We start from the raw sequence: 18,913 nt of genomic DNA, 5'->3' as shown, positions 1-18,913 counted from the left end.
TGAAGGCAGCGACACACTCAAGATCCACCCAAAACGCGTTGTTCTTGATACAATTTGTTATAATTAAATTTCAATTAGTAACATAATTATCTACGATTAACGTTTTTAGCATAAGCTAACATAATATGATTAAGTACAAGCAGCGTGTTTATGGTTCAGTGCAGCACAGTCGCCGTAGTGTAGTGGTTCTGATATTAACACCGGCACGGTAGCTCAGCGTGATGCCGGCACAGCTCACCGTGTTCGGTCAGAGGGTTAGATGACCTCTGTAATAAAAAAACTGGGTTAATCGACCAACAATGAACTTAAACGGATGTCTTACGTCGTTCGCCCCCAGCAGATGAAAAAAAAAAAAAAAAAAAAACAACCGAACAAAATGAGATGAAAAAAAAGCGTGTTCGGTCAGAGAGCACGTTGGCCTCTGTAATAAAAAAACTGAGTGGAAAGATCAACCACCGAAGTTGAACAGGATGTCTTGAGACGTCCGCAACGACCAAACACAACGATTAAAATAAAAAAAGTGTAAGCAGTAGCGGTTCAGTCTCGAAGCAAGTTTTTTTTGGTGCGGAGGTTTGCGTCTTAACACTGCAAAAATTTTTTCCTAAAATTCGCGTTTTTATTGGATACTGATACTTTATTATTAGTTTAATATAAGTATATGCTATAATATTTGATGTTATGTAAATACAAGTTCACATTTTTTTTTTTTTTGAGGGTTGACTTTGTTGGATTGGCTTAAGCTACAGGACAGCTTGCGCTACTTGTATAAAGATATTTTGCTCGTTTTTCTTTTACGCCTCGTAATTCACATGTTGCAAAGAGTCTGCTGCTGCGTAGGAACAGTGATCAAGTAAGACTGACCTTCGGTCTTACTAAAATGTGGGAATGATGAAATAATGTTTATCTTACGTGGAGAAGTACTCCAAATTTGTAATGCACTGTTTGTAATGGAACTTTTATAAGTCTGTGTCCTTATTAATTGGACATGTTACTTTCCTTTTCGTGGACGATGGAGGAAATGTGCGTTTTAATAGAGCCAGCGTGGGAATTTTAAGCGCGCCCGTTGAGTAAACAGTGTGATTACGAACTAGAAGCATTCCTCAACTACCGCTGGAGTGCGTTGCTATCGCGTATACCACGTTGGGACCCACGTACCGTATGCACAAGTCGCATCGTTCCTGAGCGTTCAGCAGCACGTTGAACTTGGCACGCTCAACGTTAACGTTCGACAGCACGGTCCGTGTGCCGACGGCTTCAGGAATGATGCGACTTGTGCACACGGTACGTGGGCCCCAACGTGGAATACACGATCGCAACACACTCCAACGGCAGTTGAGGGATGTTTCTAGTTCGTAAATCACACTGTTTACTTGAAGGGCGCGAGTAATATTCCCACGTTAGCTATATTAAAACGCACATTTCCTCCTTCGTCCGCGAAAAGGAAAGTACCATCTCCAATCAATAAGGACACAGGCTTATAAAAGTTCCATTACAAACAGTGCCTTACAAATTTGGAATACTTCTCCGCATAAGATACACATTATTTCATCATTCACACATTTTAGTAAAACCCCAAGGTCAGTCTTACTTGATCACTGTTCCTACTCAGTAGCAGAATCTTTGCAACATGTGAATTACGAAGGGTAGAAGAAAAAGGAGCAAAATATCTTTCTACAAGTAGCGCAAGCTGTCCTGTAGCCTAAGCCAATACAACAAAGTCACCCCTCAAAAAAAAAAAAAAAAAAAAAAAAAAAAAAAAAAAAAAAAAAAATTTAATGTGAACTTGAATTTACATAACATCAAATGTTATAGCATATACTTATATTAAGCTAATAATAAAGTATCAGAACCTAATAAAAACGCGAATGCTAGGAGGAAAAAGAATATATATGTTGCAATGCGAACCACCGCCCCAACACTTAACTCACTAGAGAACAGTGACACTCCCCATTACGCTAAACAAACAACACGACCTATATAACTAATCACAGTATGTTACCCCTTGCCGAAAACCTTAATGGTAGATACAGGGTGTTTCAAAAATGACCGGTATATTTGAAACGGCAACAAAAACTAAACGAGCAGCGATAGAAATACACCATTTGTTGCAATATGTTTGGGACAACAGTACATTTTCAGGCGGACAAACTTTCGAAATTACAGTAGTTTCAATTTTCAACAACAGATGGCGCTGCAAGTGATGTGAAAGATATAGAAGACAACGCAGTCTGTGGGTGTGCAATTCTGTACGTCGTCTTTCTGCTGTAAGCGTGTGCTGTTCACAACGTGCAAGTGTGCTGTAGACAACATGGTTTATTCCTTAGAACAGAGGATTTTTCTGGTGTTGGAATTCCACCGCCTAGAACACAGTGTTGTTGCAACAAGACGAAGTTTTCAACGGAGGTTTAATGTAAGCAAAGAACCGAAAAGCGATACAATAAAGGATCTGTTTGAAAAATTTCAACGGACTGGGAACGTGACGGATGAACGTGCTGGAAAGGTAGGGCGACCGCGTACGGCAACCACAGAGGGCAACGCGCAGCTAGTGCAGCAGGTGATCCGACAGCGGCCTCGGGTTTCCGTTCGCCGTGTTGCAGCTGCGGTCCAAATGGCGCAAACGTCCACGTATCGTCTCATGCGCCAGAGTTTACACCTCTATCCATACAAAATTCAAATGCGGCAACCCCTCAGCGCCGCTACCATTGCTGCACGAGAGACATTCGCTAACGATATAGTGCACAGGATTGATGACGGCGATATGCATGTGGGCAGCATTTGGTTTACTGACGAAGCTTATTTTTACCTGGACGGCTTCGTCAATAAACAGAACTGGCGCATATGGGGAACCGAAAAGCCCCATGTTGCAGTCCTATCGTCCCTGCATCCTCAAAAAGTACTGGTCTGGGCCGCCATTTCTTCCAAAGGAATCATTGGCCCATTTTTCAGATCCGAAACGATTACTGCATCACGCTATCTGGACATTCTTCGTGAATTTGTGGCGGTACAAACTGCCTTAGACGACACTGCGAACACCTCGTGGTTTATGCAAGATGGTGCCCGGCCACATCGCACGGCCGACGTCTTTAATTTCCTGAATGAATATTTCGATGATCATGTGATTGCTTTGGGCTATCCGAAACATACAGGAGGCGGCGTGGATTGGCCTCCCTATTCGCCAGACATGAACCCCTGTGACTTCTTTCTGTGGGGACACTTGAAAGACCAGGTGTACCGCCAGATCCAGAAATAATTGAACAGCTGAAGCAGTACATCTCATCTGCATGTGAAGCCATTCCGCCAGACACGTTGTCAAAGGTTTCGGGTAATTTCATTCAGAGACTACGCCATATTATTGCTACGCATGGTGGATATGTGGAAAATATCGTACTATAGAGTTTCCCAGATCGCAGCGCCATCTGTTGTTGAAAATTGTAACTACTGTAATTTCGAAAGTTTGTCTGCCTGAAAATGTACTGTTGTCCCAAGCATATTGCAACAAACGGTGTATTTATATCGCTGCTCGTTTAGTTTTTATTGCCGTTTCAAATATACCGATCATTTTTGAAACACCCTGTATGTTACTAATTGAAATTTAATTATAACAAGTTGTACCAAGAACAAAGCGATTTGGGTGGATCTTCGGTGTGGCGCTGCCTTCAAATAGCCTACTCTCATAATACGTAAGTTACAATAATACTTTTGCCACGAATATGATGTTTCTCATTATTGTATTGGAACGAATCCACAGTTAACAACGGGTTTTTCACTGATTCTCAATTTCCTGTGCTCAGAAATGGCATATATTCATATAAGCTTGAAATGAATGCCAGTATGGCGCCTGACAACTGACTACTGAAGGGAGACGGCGTGCGTGTGACGTAGGTGGCGTTGTGTCATCTCATTGGTCAACGCTCAGACGCACGCTCAGAATATCTGACATGCCAGATACTGCTCTGCACGTTCGGAAAGACTCCCGAACGTGCTATTCCACGCTATGATGTCAGAAACTCAGCACGCTCAACGTTCGGATGCACGGTCCGTGAGCCGAAGGCTTAAGGCTGTTCCGAGTGCCACTGTCACATCCTTATTTTCCTGTTCAAGTCGCGAATTGTTCGTGGGAAGAACGATTGCTGCTAAGCCTCTTTGTCGACTTGAATTTCACCAATTTTATCTTCGTGCTTTTCTCGAGAGATACACTGAAGCGTCAAAGAAACTGGTACAGGCATGCGTATCAAATACAGAGAAGTGTAAACAGGCAGAATACGGCGCTGCCGTCTGCAGCGCCTGTAAAAGACAGCAAGAGTCTGGCACAGTTTGTAGATCGGTTACTGCTGCTACAACGGCAGATTATCAAGATTTGCGTGAGTTTGAACGTGGTGTTATAGTCGGCGCACGAGCGATGGGACACAGCATTGCCGAGATAGCGATGAAGCGGGGATTTTCCCGCACAATTTCACGAGTGTGCCGTGAGTATCAGGGATCCTCTATAACATAAAATCTCCGACATCGCTGCGGATGGAAAGAGATCCTGCAAGAAAGTAACCAACGAAGATTGAAGAGCATCATTCAACGTGACAGAAGTGCAGCCCCTCCGCAAATTGCTGCAGATTTCAATGCTGGGTCATCAACAAGTGTCAGCGTGTGCACCATTTAACGAAAAATGATCGGCATGAGCTTTCGAAGCCGAAGACCCTTTTGTGTACTCTGCGTGACTACACGACACAAAGCTTTACGCCTCGCCTAGGCCCGTTAACACCGACATTAGACTCCTGACGACTTGAAACATCTTGCCTGGTCGGACGAGTCTCACTTCAAATTGTATCGAGCGGATGGACGTGTACAGGTACGGCGATAACCTCATTAATCAATGGATCCTGCATTTTTGCAGGGGACCGTTCAAGCTGGTGGAGGCTGGGGCGTGTGCAGTTGGAGTGACACGTCTAGATACGACTATGACAGATGACACGTGCGTGAATATGCTGTCTGATCTGAAACTTTGTGGCAGATTAATACTGTGTGCCAGACCGAGACTCGAACTCGGGTTCTGCAAGGTTTGCAGGAGAGCTTCTGAGAAGTGTCGAAGGTAGGAGTCCCGAGTTCGTGTCTCGGTCCGGCACACAGTTTTAATCTGCTAGGAAGTTTCATATCAGCACACACACTCCGGTGTAGAGTGAAAATTTCATTCTAGATCCTGTCTGATCACGTGCATCCATACAGTGCATTCCGACAGACTTGGGCAATTCCAGTAGGACAATGCGACAACCCACACATCCATAATTGCTACAGAGTGGCTCCAGGAACACTTTTATGCGTTTAAATACTTCGACTGGCAACCAGACTGACCAGACATGAACATTATTGAGCATGTCTGGGATGACTTCAACGTGCCGTTCAGGAGAGATCTCCACCCCCTCGTACTCTTACGGATTTATGGACAGCCCTACAGGATTCATGGTGTCAGTTCCTTCAGCAACTCTTCAGACATTAGTCGAGTCCATGCCACGTAGTGTTGCAGCACTTGTACGTGCTCGCGGAGGGTTAAACAATATTAGGCTTGTGTACCAGTTTCTGTGGCACTAGAGTGTGTAAATCGGAAGAAACAGTTTATTGGTTGACTCTTCTAGGAACGTTCACATTTGGAACTGTAATAGCAGCCCATACCATCATGCAGAACGACTCTCTTGCAGCGCCTGTCATTGGAGTTGGCTCAGCATCTCAGTGACGCATTCGGTCTTACCAAAAGAACCTGTAACGAAGAGTGCAGCTGTTCTTTGGATGTCCTTTATTTCCTCTATCAATACTATCTCCTATGCTTCGCAGACTGACAAACAATATTCAAGTATGGGTCGAACTAATATTTTGTAAGCTGTTTTCTTCTTGATGGAGTACATTTGAGGATTAATCTAATGTATTTCAGTCTGGCATCTGCCTTAACCTGGATTAATTTTACATGGTGGCTCCACCTGAAATCGCCCTGTACGCATATTCCTAGATATTTTGTGGGAATTTCAGGGAGAGCATAAGGAAACAATTGAAAGGAATGGGGGAATGAAGTACAGTAGAAGAAGAATGTGTAGCTCTGAGAGATGAACTAGTGAAGGCAGCAGAGGATCAAATAGGTAAAAAGACGAGGGCTAGTAGAAATCCTGGGGTAACACAAGAAATATTGAATTTAATTGATGAAAGGAGACAATATAAAAACACAGTAAATGAAGCAGGCGAAAAGGAATACAAACGTCTCAAAAATGAGATCGACAGGAAGTGCAAAATGGCTGAGCAGGAGTGACTAGAGGACAAATGTAAGTTTGTAGAGGGTTATCTCACTAGGGGTAAGATAGATACTGCCTACAGGAAAATTAAAGAGACCTTTGGAGAGAAGAGAACCACTTGTATGAATATCAAGAGCTCAGATGGGAACTCAGTTCTTAGTAAAGAAGGGAAAGCAGAAAGGTGGAAGTATATAGAGGGTCTATACAAGGGCGACGTACTTGAGGACAATATTATGGAAATGGAAGAGGATGTAGATGAAAATGAAATGGGAGATACGATACTGCGACAAGAGTTTGACCGAGCACTGAAAGACCTAAGTCGAAACAAGGCCCCGGGAGTAGACAACATTCCATTAGAACTACTGATAGCCTTGGGAGAGCCAGTCCTGACAAAACTCTACCATCTGGTGAGCACGATGTATGAGACAGGCGAAATACCCTCTGACTTCAAGAAGAATATAATAATTCCAATCCCAAAGAAAGCAGGTGTTGACAGATGTGAAAATTACCGACTATCAGTTTAATAAGTCACAGCTGCAAAATAGTAACGCGAATTCTTTACAGACGAATGGAAAAACTGGTAGAAGCCGACCTCGGGGAATATCAGTTTGGATTCCGTAGAAATGTTGGAACACGTGAGGCAATACTGACACTACGATTTATCTTAGAAAATTGATTAAGGAAAGGTAAACCTACGTTTCTAGCATTTGTAGAATTGGAGAAAGCTTTTGACAATGTTGACTGGAATACTCTCTTTCAAATTCTGAAGGTGGCAGGAGTAAAATACAGGGAGCGAAAGGCTATTTACAATTTGTACAGAAACCAGATGGCGGTTATAAGAGTCGAGGGGCATGAAAGGGAAGCAGCGGTTGGGAAGGGAGTGAGACAGGGTTGTAGCCTGTCCCCGATGCTATTCAATCTGTATATTGAGCAAGCAGTAAAGGAAACAAAAGAAAAATTCGGAGTAGGTATTAAACTCCATGGAGAAGAAATAAAAACTTTGAGGTTCGCCGATGACATTGTAATTCTGACAGAGACAGCAAAGGACTTGGAAGAGCAGTTGAACGGAATGGACAGTGCCTTGAAAGGGGGATATCGAACTAAGTCGGGTGATGCTGAGGGAATTAGATTTGGAAGTGAGACACTTAAAACAGTAAAGAAGTTTTGCTATTTGGGGAGCAAAATAACTGATGATGGTCGAAGTAAAGAGGATATAAAATGTAGACTGGCGATGGCAAGGAAAGCGTTTCTGAAGAAGAGAAATTTGTTAACATCGAGTATAGATTTAGGTGTAAGAAAGTTGTTTCTGAAAGTATTTGTATGGAGTGTAGCCATGTATGGAAGTGAAACATGGACGATAAATAGTTTAGACAAGAAGAGAATAGAAGCTTTCGAAATGTGGTGCTACAGAAGAATGCTGAAGATTAGATGGGTAAATCACATAACTAATGACGAGGTATTGAATAGAATTGGGGAGAAGAGGAGTTTGTGGCACAACTTGACAAGTAGAAGGGACCGGTTGGTAGGACATGTTCTGAGGCATCAAGGGATCACAAATTTAGCAATGGAGGGCAGCGTGGAGGGTGAAAGTCGTAGATGGCGACCAAGAGATGAATACACTAAACAGATTCAGAAGTATGTAGGTTGCAGTAAGCACTGGGAGATGAAGAAGGTTGCAGAGGATAGAGTAGCATGGAGAGTGCATCAAACCAGTCCCAGGACTGAAGACCACAACAACAAACAACAAATGACATAGCACACGAGTGTGAAACATGACTTATCCCTACTTGAAAAAAATCGCTGTATGTAATTGTTGGATTCCCTTGTATCCTACCGAACGGGTTGGTGCAGTGATTATCGCACTCGACACGTATCCTGGGGGACGTCGGTTCAAATTCGGATTCATATTTTCCGTGATTTCCCTAAATTCCTTCAGGCAAATGCCGCCATCGTTCCCTTAAAAGGACACGGCCAATTTTCTTCGCCATCCTTTCCTAATCCGAGCTTGTGGTCCGTCTGTAATGACCTCTTTGTAGACAGGACGTTTAACACTAATCTCCTGCTCATCCCTTGCATCCATCAGAGAACCAGAGTTGTCTATGTTTGTAGTACGGACGACGTTTTCAGCCGTACTTATAGCTATTATTTTACTTACAACGATTTCGGTGTTACATTTAAACATTTTCAAGTTCGTCTATGATACCAGACGATCATTACTTTCATCTTATGGAAAGTAGTAAAAATCAGTGACCGCTATGCTGAAACTCCTTTCCTACTAACACCGTTAACAGCGACAGATCATCAGTTAAACTGTTGGTAGTAAGTACAATGGAGGTATTTGTAAGAGGGTTGGAACTTCAGTACTGGCAACTATTTATTTACAGCTCGTACAAAATGGATACGTGTTTCAAAGTTTTACTGACCTTCAAAGTAGTCACCAGCATTGTGTATAACCCGTTGCCAGCGATGTGGAAGTCGTAGGACACTCTTAGCAGTGCTAGTTGCGCTGACAGTTAGAGCGGCGTGGTCTGTTTCCCGACGAATTTGTAGCAGTTCTGTAGCGAAGTGTTTCCTCCAGTTTAGAAATCGAGTTGAACTCACGAGGGCTTAAGTCAGGGGAGTGCAGTAGGTGGTATAGCACTTAGCAGCCCCATCAGTCAAACAAATCAGTAACAGCTTGCACTGTACGTGCTTGAGCATTGTCCTGCAAAATGATGGTCAGGTCCTGCAGGAAGTGTCATCACTTCTGTCTCTATGCTGTTCATTTTTGGAGCACAACCTACGACCACTTTTACACGTAGGTATTGTTAAACACAATGAAACCTTTACACTACAATAATTATTAAACATGTAGCTAAACAAACTCAATCAAATTAAATTTTCTTCAAATGAACCGTCTCTCTATACAGTTATATCAGATCATTCCTCAGTTACGCATCACGGAAAACTGCAAATAAAAATCTCCGTGAGTCATATCCACCATCCAAGCTCCTCACCCCTCATGCCGGCCGGTGCGGCAGAGCGGTTCTAGGCGCTACAGTCTGGAACCGCACGACCCCTACGGTCGCAGGTTCGAATTCTGCCTCGGGCATGGATGTGTGTGATGTCCTTAGGTTAGTTAGGTTTAAGTAGTTCTAAGTTCCAGGTGACTGATGACCTCAGATGTTGAGGCCCATAGTGCTCAGAGTCATTTGAACCATTTCACCCCGCCATGACACAACACTGTCTCTCCACCTCTGACCCACTACTGCCTCTGACTCCTTCGTTCGGCCGAGCTATAATCAACAATACTACAACCTCTGATAGCAAAGGAATACGTATCATGCGTTCAGCGTGCGAAGATGCTCAAAGTGATAAACATTCCAAATAAACTGTCAAATGTACCAGACAACTTGACATTTCTCATGATTTATAGATCTTTTATAACCATTTCTTCTAATATGAACACCTACCAAAATCCGCGTGACACTTGTTATGAAATATATGTAAAAAAAAAAAAATTAAACCAAATTACATTTCCTCTTGAATATAGGTCTCTGCCCATTTGTAACGCAAAATGCATATAATGGCCAATTTTCGTAATTTCATGTTTTCAAATCGTAATTCGCAAAAAAATTTGATATATTATAGTCAAACCTGGATGGAAGGTAGTTTCGAAAATTCATCTCTTTATCGGCTAGTTCTGTACGAGTCCCAAACTCTGTGCTTGAGCACCGAAATCGGAGTAAATGCTACCGAAATGGAAGTGCAGCCGTTGCTTGCAGTTCACCCAGCATGTTGTCGTATTGTCTAGTTAACTCAATAACACATAAATCTGGGATGATTGTACCGTGAATGCGGCAGACTGCTTGTAAGTGTACTGTCATATCGCTGGCTTTGTTGTGAGGTATCTTTGCGGGCAGCCGCGTCAGTAGTGAGTCGAGCACGGGACACGAAAGTGTTATGTCGTGTAGTGTGTAGCACTGCATGTGAGAGGTTTTTTTAGTATTCTGGTTGAAGTGTTGGTACAAGTGCTGTTACAGTAAAGTGATGAAATATGGAAGTGATTCAGAGGAAAGTGCGACAAGAAGTAATGAAAAAATGAGCAGTGCCGTCGATAACGTGTTTATGTTTCCTCTCGTTGCGTGTCGCGCAGCATCGATCATCCGCGCCGTTTACGGTCTCCTAGAATGAACCAATGTGAATGAGTAAAAATTAGTTACCATAAACGAGCGCATTCAAGTGTCAGTGTCTTGTAGCGAGCGTGAGGACGTGCGTTCGATAATCGCGTTTCCGCATTATCAACAATCAGCCGCGCCGCGACGGTTACGCGCACGCTCGTAGAAGTGAGAACTGAAAAATTAACTTTACAAACAGTGTTACATCATTACTAGTGACAAGGAGGACTATTACCTGATATCTGTATGTGTGACGAGCGTAAGAACTTGTAACCTCCCCCTCACTTGTCGACCTTAATGACAGTGAAAAATTAAACCGCGTGTACCTAATGGAAATTTGGGAAAAGCAATCGTCACCGAAGTTAATCTGTCGGTAAAGAGGGAGGAAAGGGTTACATCTAAATGAAAGGAAAAATGCAAATGAAACTGGTGGAAATTAATTTTGAAAAGTGGTAAAGTTAATAAAGAAAGTAAATGTGCGGCCGTTACGTTAACAATTAACTAGCGGTAATTAGATATTTGAGATTTGGTGGAAATTACGGTCGCCAGTCCTAAGGACAATTACTATAGTAACTGAAAAAGAAAGGTTATTACACATATAATTAGCACTAGAAGCGTGGCAACTGAAAGTTGACACGTGTAGTGTGAAAACTGAAAGTTTGTCATAAGTAATAAATTTTGCTACACTCTGACTTAATTTAGCAAAAGAATTAATAAAACCGGAAAATCGAAAGTTAATTCAGTGACTGAAGTTAATAGTGAGCTTTCTTTCTGAAGCACATCGAAATTCAGTAAAATACGGTTAGTCTTGGACTACCTCAACAATCATTTCAAAAGCTACTTGAATCTACGCAATTTAGAAATAAGAGATTTAACTTCGAACTTGAATTAAATGATTTTGAACAATTAACAATAGTAAAATTTAGTACATACCAAGCTGAGCTGTAGTCACAGGTAAGCTAAAATACGGTAACAAAACTCGCACTCATAATTTGTGCTTGTGTAATCTAAATATTGTAGCCAGCTATGAATACTTTAACTGAACTTTGAAATTAAAGCAGTGAAATAGAATAATATTGCTTTAATGCTAGCGTTTGAATTTCAACGACACTCGGTTTCATTCCGGAAAAGGAAGGGGCCCTGCTTGGTAATGCAATTGGGACAACGAGCAACAAAGGTTCATGCTACGTTGCTGTAATTTTGTGATTTGAACAGTTTTAAAAGCTGAGGTCTGCCATACAGTTCTAAAACTTTACGTGCTCCAGTCTTCCTTGTTGGTTGATTGAAGGTTTGAAGCCGCCGATCGAGGAGGTGGCGACAGTCACTCATTGTCGGCCGTCGCTGTTGCAGAAGCTGGATGTTGGCGCGCCTTCTTCTCGACACGGTCACCAGGCGAAACGGGCTCTTGATGTGCGCCAGCTAATGCTTCCCGTCCGCGACACCGTGTCAGAAACTATCATAGCAAGTCGAGCGCAATTACATGCTGCCAAACCCCGAAAGCGCGGCAACTCGCGGGAGCGTCACACAACACCCCTGCTCCACTGCACCACCCCAGCCAGACTCTCCCTCTGCCCGCGCTCCACGCAACAGAACTAACACTACCAAAGATCCTAAACACTTTGGTTCTCCACACGACCTATCGATGTATTCGTTCGATAGCATAGTTTTCCCTAGGCCATACCCAGCGTATAAATACAAATAATATTCACAAAACAAACCCATATATATATATATATATATATATACAAACAGTAAAACAATTACAATATATAAAGACACAGAAACGTCATATCTTCAGGTAACAAAATAAGGAACAAAAATTTACAGTGCAGCAGATGGAAATAGAAGGATATGCATTTCCAGCGTTACAAACTTTCGTTAGATCATTCGGCTTCCGTCTCATCAACAATCACCCGCGTCGTGTCGGTTACGCGTACGCTCGTCCGAATGGTATTTTGGACTGTTAATCATCAAGATTGTTAATTGGGATAACATTTACGATTTAGAGTTTAGACAGTGCAACCTGTGGTTTCCATATCATTTCAGAATATAGATGTTCATACCAGACATAGGATAGTGTTGTCTTTTGACGTTGAGTGGCTCCCCTAAACCCGCTTGCATATTTCGATAGATGATAATTTCAGGCGAGCCAACAGCAGTGTGGATCAGAACAGTACGACCGCAGCGGGTGTGGACAGGGCGCACGGTCAAGAAAATCAGGAACGACAACCAGTTTAAGGGTCCCCTACCCCCATTTGTACTCCCGGGCGTGTTACATGCTGACAGAGGTAAACAGTGTCTTTTATACTGTACGGCAGTGTAGCGTTTGCTCCTGGGCACTACCGATCAGACGTGAGACGTTCCTCCATTCGTATTGCTCGTACTGCTCGAACAAACGACGATCTCTCACTCGTCAGCGTTCGTTTGCGTAATTTAAATGTGAATGAAGCTGATTACTGGCGACAGGGAGGTAGAAGGGCACGTGCTGTACGTTACACGCGAGCAGCACAGAACTATGTACAAATTACACGCTGTGGATGAAGATAAATCTGTGGAAACTTACGGGTTGCAAAGCAGCAGATTATTCTGTGCAAATAGGAAATCAAGATTTAACGTATTTGAACAGGACCCGCCAGGTTGGCCGAGAGCGCTAACGCGCAGCTTCCTGGACTCGGATAGGCGCGCCAGCCCCGGATCGAATCCGCTCGGCGGATTAACGTCGAGGGCCGGTGTGCCGGCCAGGCTGGATGTGGTTTTTAGGCGGTTTTCCATATCCACCTAGGTGAATACCGGGCTGGTTCCCACGTTCCGCCTCAGTTACACGGCTCGCAGACATCTGAACACTTCCGCACTATTCCATGGATTACGCTCGTCGCAGACAGTTGGGGGTACACTAATTCCTTCTCAGGGAGTACAGGGTGGCGGCAGGAAGGGCATCCGGCCACCCCTTAAACTAACATTGCCACATCCTATTAACCATGCCGACCCTGCGTCTCCACGGGAAAAAGGCACAAGCAAAAGAAAAGGATTCCGGCAAACAGGCACGTTGCGATCTTCAGGTGCCCCATTCAACAGGGACCACCTGAAGATGGCAACGTGTCTGTTTGGTGAAATACCGTGGAGGTCTTACAAAGTGAACCGGTCTGACATCCGAGAATTAACTCAAGATAACGGCAATATATTGATATTAGTACACCGAACTATTTCTTGAAATGAAAACGCCGCTCCAGATCAGGTAATGATGTATAAGTCGAGCCCTCCGGAGTGGCCGAGCGGTTCTAGGAGCTACAGTCTGGAACCGCGCGACCGCTCCGGTGGCAGGTTGGAATCCTGCCTCGGGCATGGATGAGTGTGATGTCCTTAGGTTAGTTAGGTTTAAGTAGTACTAAGTTCTAGGGGACTGATGACCACAGCAGTAGTTAAGTTCCATATAGCTCAGAGCCATTTGTATCAGTCAAGGATAAAAAAATTTACTGTGAGATTAAGTTTAATACATTTATTAGAAGCTACAGAGTTTGTTGGATTGGTGTATAGAAGGAGAAGCAAACTGTTGCGCAAGATAAGAGAGAAACGGTGGATCAAGAAACTCGGCGAGAATTATTGAGGCTAGAAAGAAGTCGAGTAAAGAATGAAGAACGCTGTTTGTTCGCCACGGTCAGCTGGAAGATCTATTGTCCCCGCTGTGGGGTACACTGGAAATGGGCAGAGCTGTATCGAGCGCAGGCTTAAAAGATGTGGCGATGGAATTTACCCGTCAGGGGCTGTCGTTGCGGCTCAGGCCGGCGGGCTTCGAGAGCGCTCCACGCCGACAAAAGCGACCGCAATCACTTAGCGTTACGCCGCGGTGTCAAAATACGGCGTCGTTAAAGCGATGACCGGCGCGGCAGCGACGCGTTGTGACGTCAGGCTTTACGAGTCGCCGCGGCTTTGACGCTTCAGGGGCGCCGACCAGTGGGACAGCGCTGGTGGGCCCAGGAAGCCGCGGGTTTCAGCTGACACGGATAGCGGCGACCTCGCGTGTCCTACCCCGAGAGTCGACAGCGGAATTTTATCGCCGCGTTATGTTTCATGTATATGTCTACAATGCACTATACCAGTGTACTACACTAGTCACTTCTTTACTTGTTTTGCAAGATAGCAGAATGCACGGAACGAGGGTTGGATTGGGTTGTTTGAGGGGAGAGACCAAACAGCGAGGTCATCGGTCTCATCGGATTAGGGAAGGACGGGGAAGGAAGTCGGCCGTGCCCTTTCAAAGGAACCATCCCGGCATTTTCCTGTTGCGATTTAGGGAAATCACGGAAAACCTAAATCAGGATGGCCGGACGCGGGATTGAACCGTCGTCCTCCCGAATGCGAGTCCACTGTGCGAACCACTGCGTGCACGGAACGAGTCTAGTATATGAAAACAGGTTTTAACCACCTATTTCAGTAATGATCAGTTTTTGCTACTCTAGATTTGTGTTATTAGCCCACTGTCTAGCATAACCGACAAAAATACTGTTGATGTTGGTACAGAAATAAACAGCAAAATATTTACGAACACGAAAAAGTAAATGCTGTACTAAGTATACAAAATAATACACTCATAATCACAAAAGACTGTATTGAATAAATAACTGGCACATCGATTTATACTGGGGCACCGTATAACACAGGAGGATCTGCAACGAATTGACGCATGGTGCAGGGAATGTCAATTGAATCTCAATGTAGACAAGTGTAATGTGCTGCGAATACATAGAAAGAAAGATCCTTTATCATTTACCTACAATATAGCAGGTCATCAACTGGAAGCAGTTAATGCCATAAATTATCTGGGAGCAGACATTAGGAGTGATTTAAAATGGATCGACCATATAAAATTATCGTCGGTAAAGCAGATGCCACACTGAGATTCATTGGAAGAATCGTAAGGAAATGCAGTCCGAAAACAAAGGAAGTAGGTGACGGTACACTTGTTCGTCCACTGCTTGAATACTGCTCACCGGTGTGAGATCCGTACTAGATAGGGTTGATAGAAGAGATAGAGAAGATCCAACGGAGAGCAGCGCGCTTCGTTACAGGATCATTTAGTAATCACGAAAGGATTACTGAGATGATAGATAAACTCCAGTGGAAGACTCTGCAGGAGAGACGCTCAGTAGCTTGGTACGGGCTTTTGTTGAAGTTTCGAGAACATACTTTCACCGAGGAGTCAAACAATATATTGCTCCCTCCTACGAATATCTCGCGAAGAGACCATGAGAATAAAATAAGAGAGATTAGAGTCCACACCGAGGCATACCGACAATCTTTCTTTCCACGAACAATACGAGACTGGAATAGAACGGAGAACCGATAGAGGTACTCAATGTACCCTCCACCACACACCGTCAGGTGGCTTGCGCAGTATGGATGTAGATATAGATGCAGATGACAAAATTTGATCGGGTAAAACTTCAGGTTTAACAGTATCAAAATGTGGAGGGTAAATGAAATCTGCTTTCTCATTCAGTAGCTGTTTGGGAGGGAGACCGTAATACATTTTGATCTCCTGTATTCCACGCAGTGATAGGTTCTCTTCATTGTTCCCAGTGTGTATTACTTCTACATCTACGACGTAAATATATGTTGTTTCCAAGTTAAGCTAAGCAAAAGGTGGAGTCTCTTTCCTGCAGATTCCAGCTTTTGTCCATGTCCTTGGCGCATATTGATCTATCCGTTTTTCTCTTTCCAGCTGATCGTAGAAACTCCACTTTTGTTGGACGGAAAGCGTTTGTCCTCGAGGCTAAACAAAGTTTTGCGTACTGTCTCTTTCTGCTACAGTAGGTCACTGAATATTTCTTTTTTCTTTCAGAATATTCTCTATTTTGGCAGGCAGTTTACCAACAGACAGTAAGACATGTTTCTTTTGGTGGTCGTTAGGGGCCCTCAAGTGCATATACACAAACGTGACAGAAGTCATGGGCCAGCGATACGCACATATACAGATGGCGGTAGTATCACGTACACACGATAGAAAAGGGCACTACATTGGCAGAGCATTGTTATTGTCATCAGATCAATAACGTGAAAGCCGGCCGGAGTGGCCGTGCTGTTCTAGGCGCTACAGTCTGGAACCGAGTGACCGCTACGGTCGCAGGTTCGAATCCTGCCTCGGGCATCGATGTGTATGATGTCCTTAGGTTAGTTAGGTTTAATTAGTTCTAAGTTCCAGGCGACTGATGACCTCTGAAGTTAAGTCACATTGTGCTCAGAGCCATTTGAACCATTTGAGCCAATAACGTGATAAGGTTTCTGACGTGATTACGGCCGCTCGACAGGAATTAACAGACTTTGAACGCGGAATGGTTACTGGCTAGACACGCGGGACATTCATTTTCCGAAATCGTCAACGAATTCAGTATTCCGTGATCCACAGGGTCAAGAGTGTGCCGACAGTACCAAATTTCAGCCATTACCTCTCACCACGGACAACGCACTGACCGACGGTCTCATTTAACGACCGAGAGCAGTGGCGTTTGCGTAGAGTTGTCAGCGCTAACAGACAAGAAGCACTGCTCGACATAACCGCAAAAATCAATGTGGGACGTACGACGAGCATATTCGTCAGGACAATGCGAGCTAATTTGGCGTTAACAGGCTATGGCAGCAGAGGAACCACAGAGTGCCTTTCCTAACAGCACAAATCGCCTGCACTGCCTCTCCTGGAATCGTGACCATATCTGTTGGATCCTACACGGCTGGATAACCGTGGCCTGGTCGGGTGAATCCCGATTTCATTTGCTAAGAACTGATGATAGGGTGCGAGAGTGGCGCAGGCCCCATGAAGCCGTGAACCTTGGCTGTCAACAAGGCACTGTGGAAGCTGGGAGGGCCACACGGAGTGGCCGTGCGGTTTGAGGCGCCGTGTCACGGATTGCGCTGCCCCTCCTGCCGGAGGTTCGAATCCTCCCTCGGGCATGGGTGTGTGTGTTGTTCTTAGCATAAGTTAGTTTAAGTAGTGTATAAGTCTAGTGACCGATGACCTCAGCACTTTGGTCCCTTTTATTTATTTATTTATTTATTGTTCCGTGGGACCAAATTAAGGAGAAGTCTCCATGGTCATGGAACGAGTCAATACATGAAATTATAACACGATATTAGAAATAGATAAAATGAAATATAAAAAACATATTCAGGTGACAAGTCGTAAGGTTAAATGAAGAAAATCAACAATGTAACACTGGAATTTGCTTAATTTTTTAGCTCTTCCAGGAGCTCCTCGACAGAATAGGAGTGAGCCATGAGGAAACTCTTCAGTTTAGACTTAAAAGAGTTTGGGCTACTGCTAAGATTTTTGAGTTCTTGTGGTAGCTTATTGAAAATGGATGCAGCAGAATATTGCACTCCTTTCTGCACAAGAGTCAAGGAAGTGCATTCTACATGCAGATTTGATTTCTGCCTAGTATTAACTGAGTGAAGGCTGCTAACTCTTAGGAATAGGCTAATATTGCTAACAACAAACGACATTAAAGAAAATATATACTGTGAGGGCAATGTCAGAATTCCCAGATTTTTGAATAGGGGTCGACAAGAGGTTATCGAACTTACACCACATATAGCTCGAACAGCCCTTTTTTGAGCCAAAAATACCCTTTTTGAATCAGAAGAATTACCCCAAAAAATAATACCATATGACATAAGTGTATGAAAATATGTGAAGTAGACTACTTTTTGTGTTGAAGTGTCACTTATTTCAGATATTGTTCTAATGGTAAATAAAGCAGGATTTAGCTTCTGAACAAGATCCTGGACATGGGCTTTCCACAACAGCTTACTATCTATCCGAACGCCTAGGAACTTGAACTTAAAAACTGAGTCTTACTGTGATTTAGCATCAAATTATTTTCCACAAGCCACGAACTTATTTCATGAACTACATTATTTGTTACTGTTTCAATATTACACACAAGATCCTTCACTATCAAGCTGATGTCATCAGCAAACAGAAATATTTTTGAATCACCTGTAATACTAGAAGGCATATCATTTATATAAATAAGAAACAGCAGTGGCCCCAGCACCGACCCTTGGGGAACGCCCCACTTAACAGTGCCCCATTGGGACTGAACATCACTACCACTCTCAATATTGCGGAGAATTACCCTCTGCTTTCTGTTCTTAAAGTAAGAGGCGAACCAATCGTAAGCTACTCCCCTTACTCCATAATGGTCCAACTTATGCAGTAATATTTTGTGGTCAACACAGTCTAAAGTCTTCGTTAAATCAAAGAAAACACCTAGCGTTCGCAACCTTTTATTTAATCCGTCCAAAACCTCACAGAGAAAAGAGAATATAGCATTTTCAGTTGTTAAACCATTTCTAAAACCAAACTGAACATTTGACAGCAAATTATGTGAATTTAAATGCTCCAGTAACCTTGTATATACAACCTTCTCGATAACTTTAGCAAACACCGATGGCGTAGAAATAGGTCTAAAATTGTCAACATTATCAGTGTCT

This window comes from Schistocerca piceifrons, chromosome 5 (assembly GCF_021461385.2).
Source record: "Schistocerca piceifrons isolate TAMUIC-IGC-003096 chromosome 5, iqSchPice1.1, whole genome shotgun sequence".
In the NCBI taxonomy this organism is placed as follows: domain Eukaryota; kingdom Metazoa; phylum Arthropoda; class Insecta; order Orthoptera; family Acrididae; genus Schistocerca; species Schistocerca piceifrons.
This window is presented reverse-complemented; position numbering follows the sequence as displayed.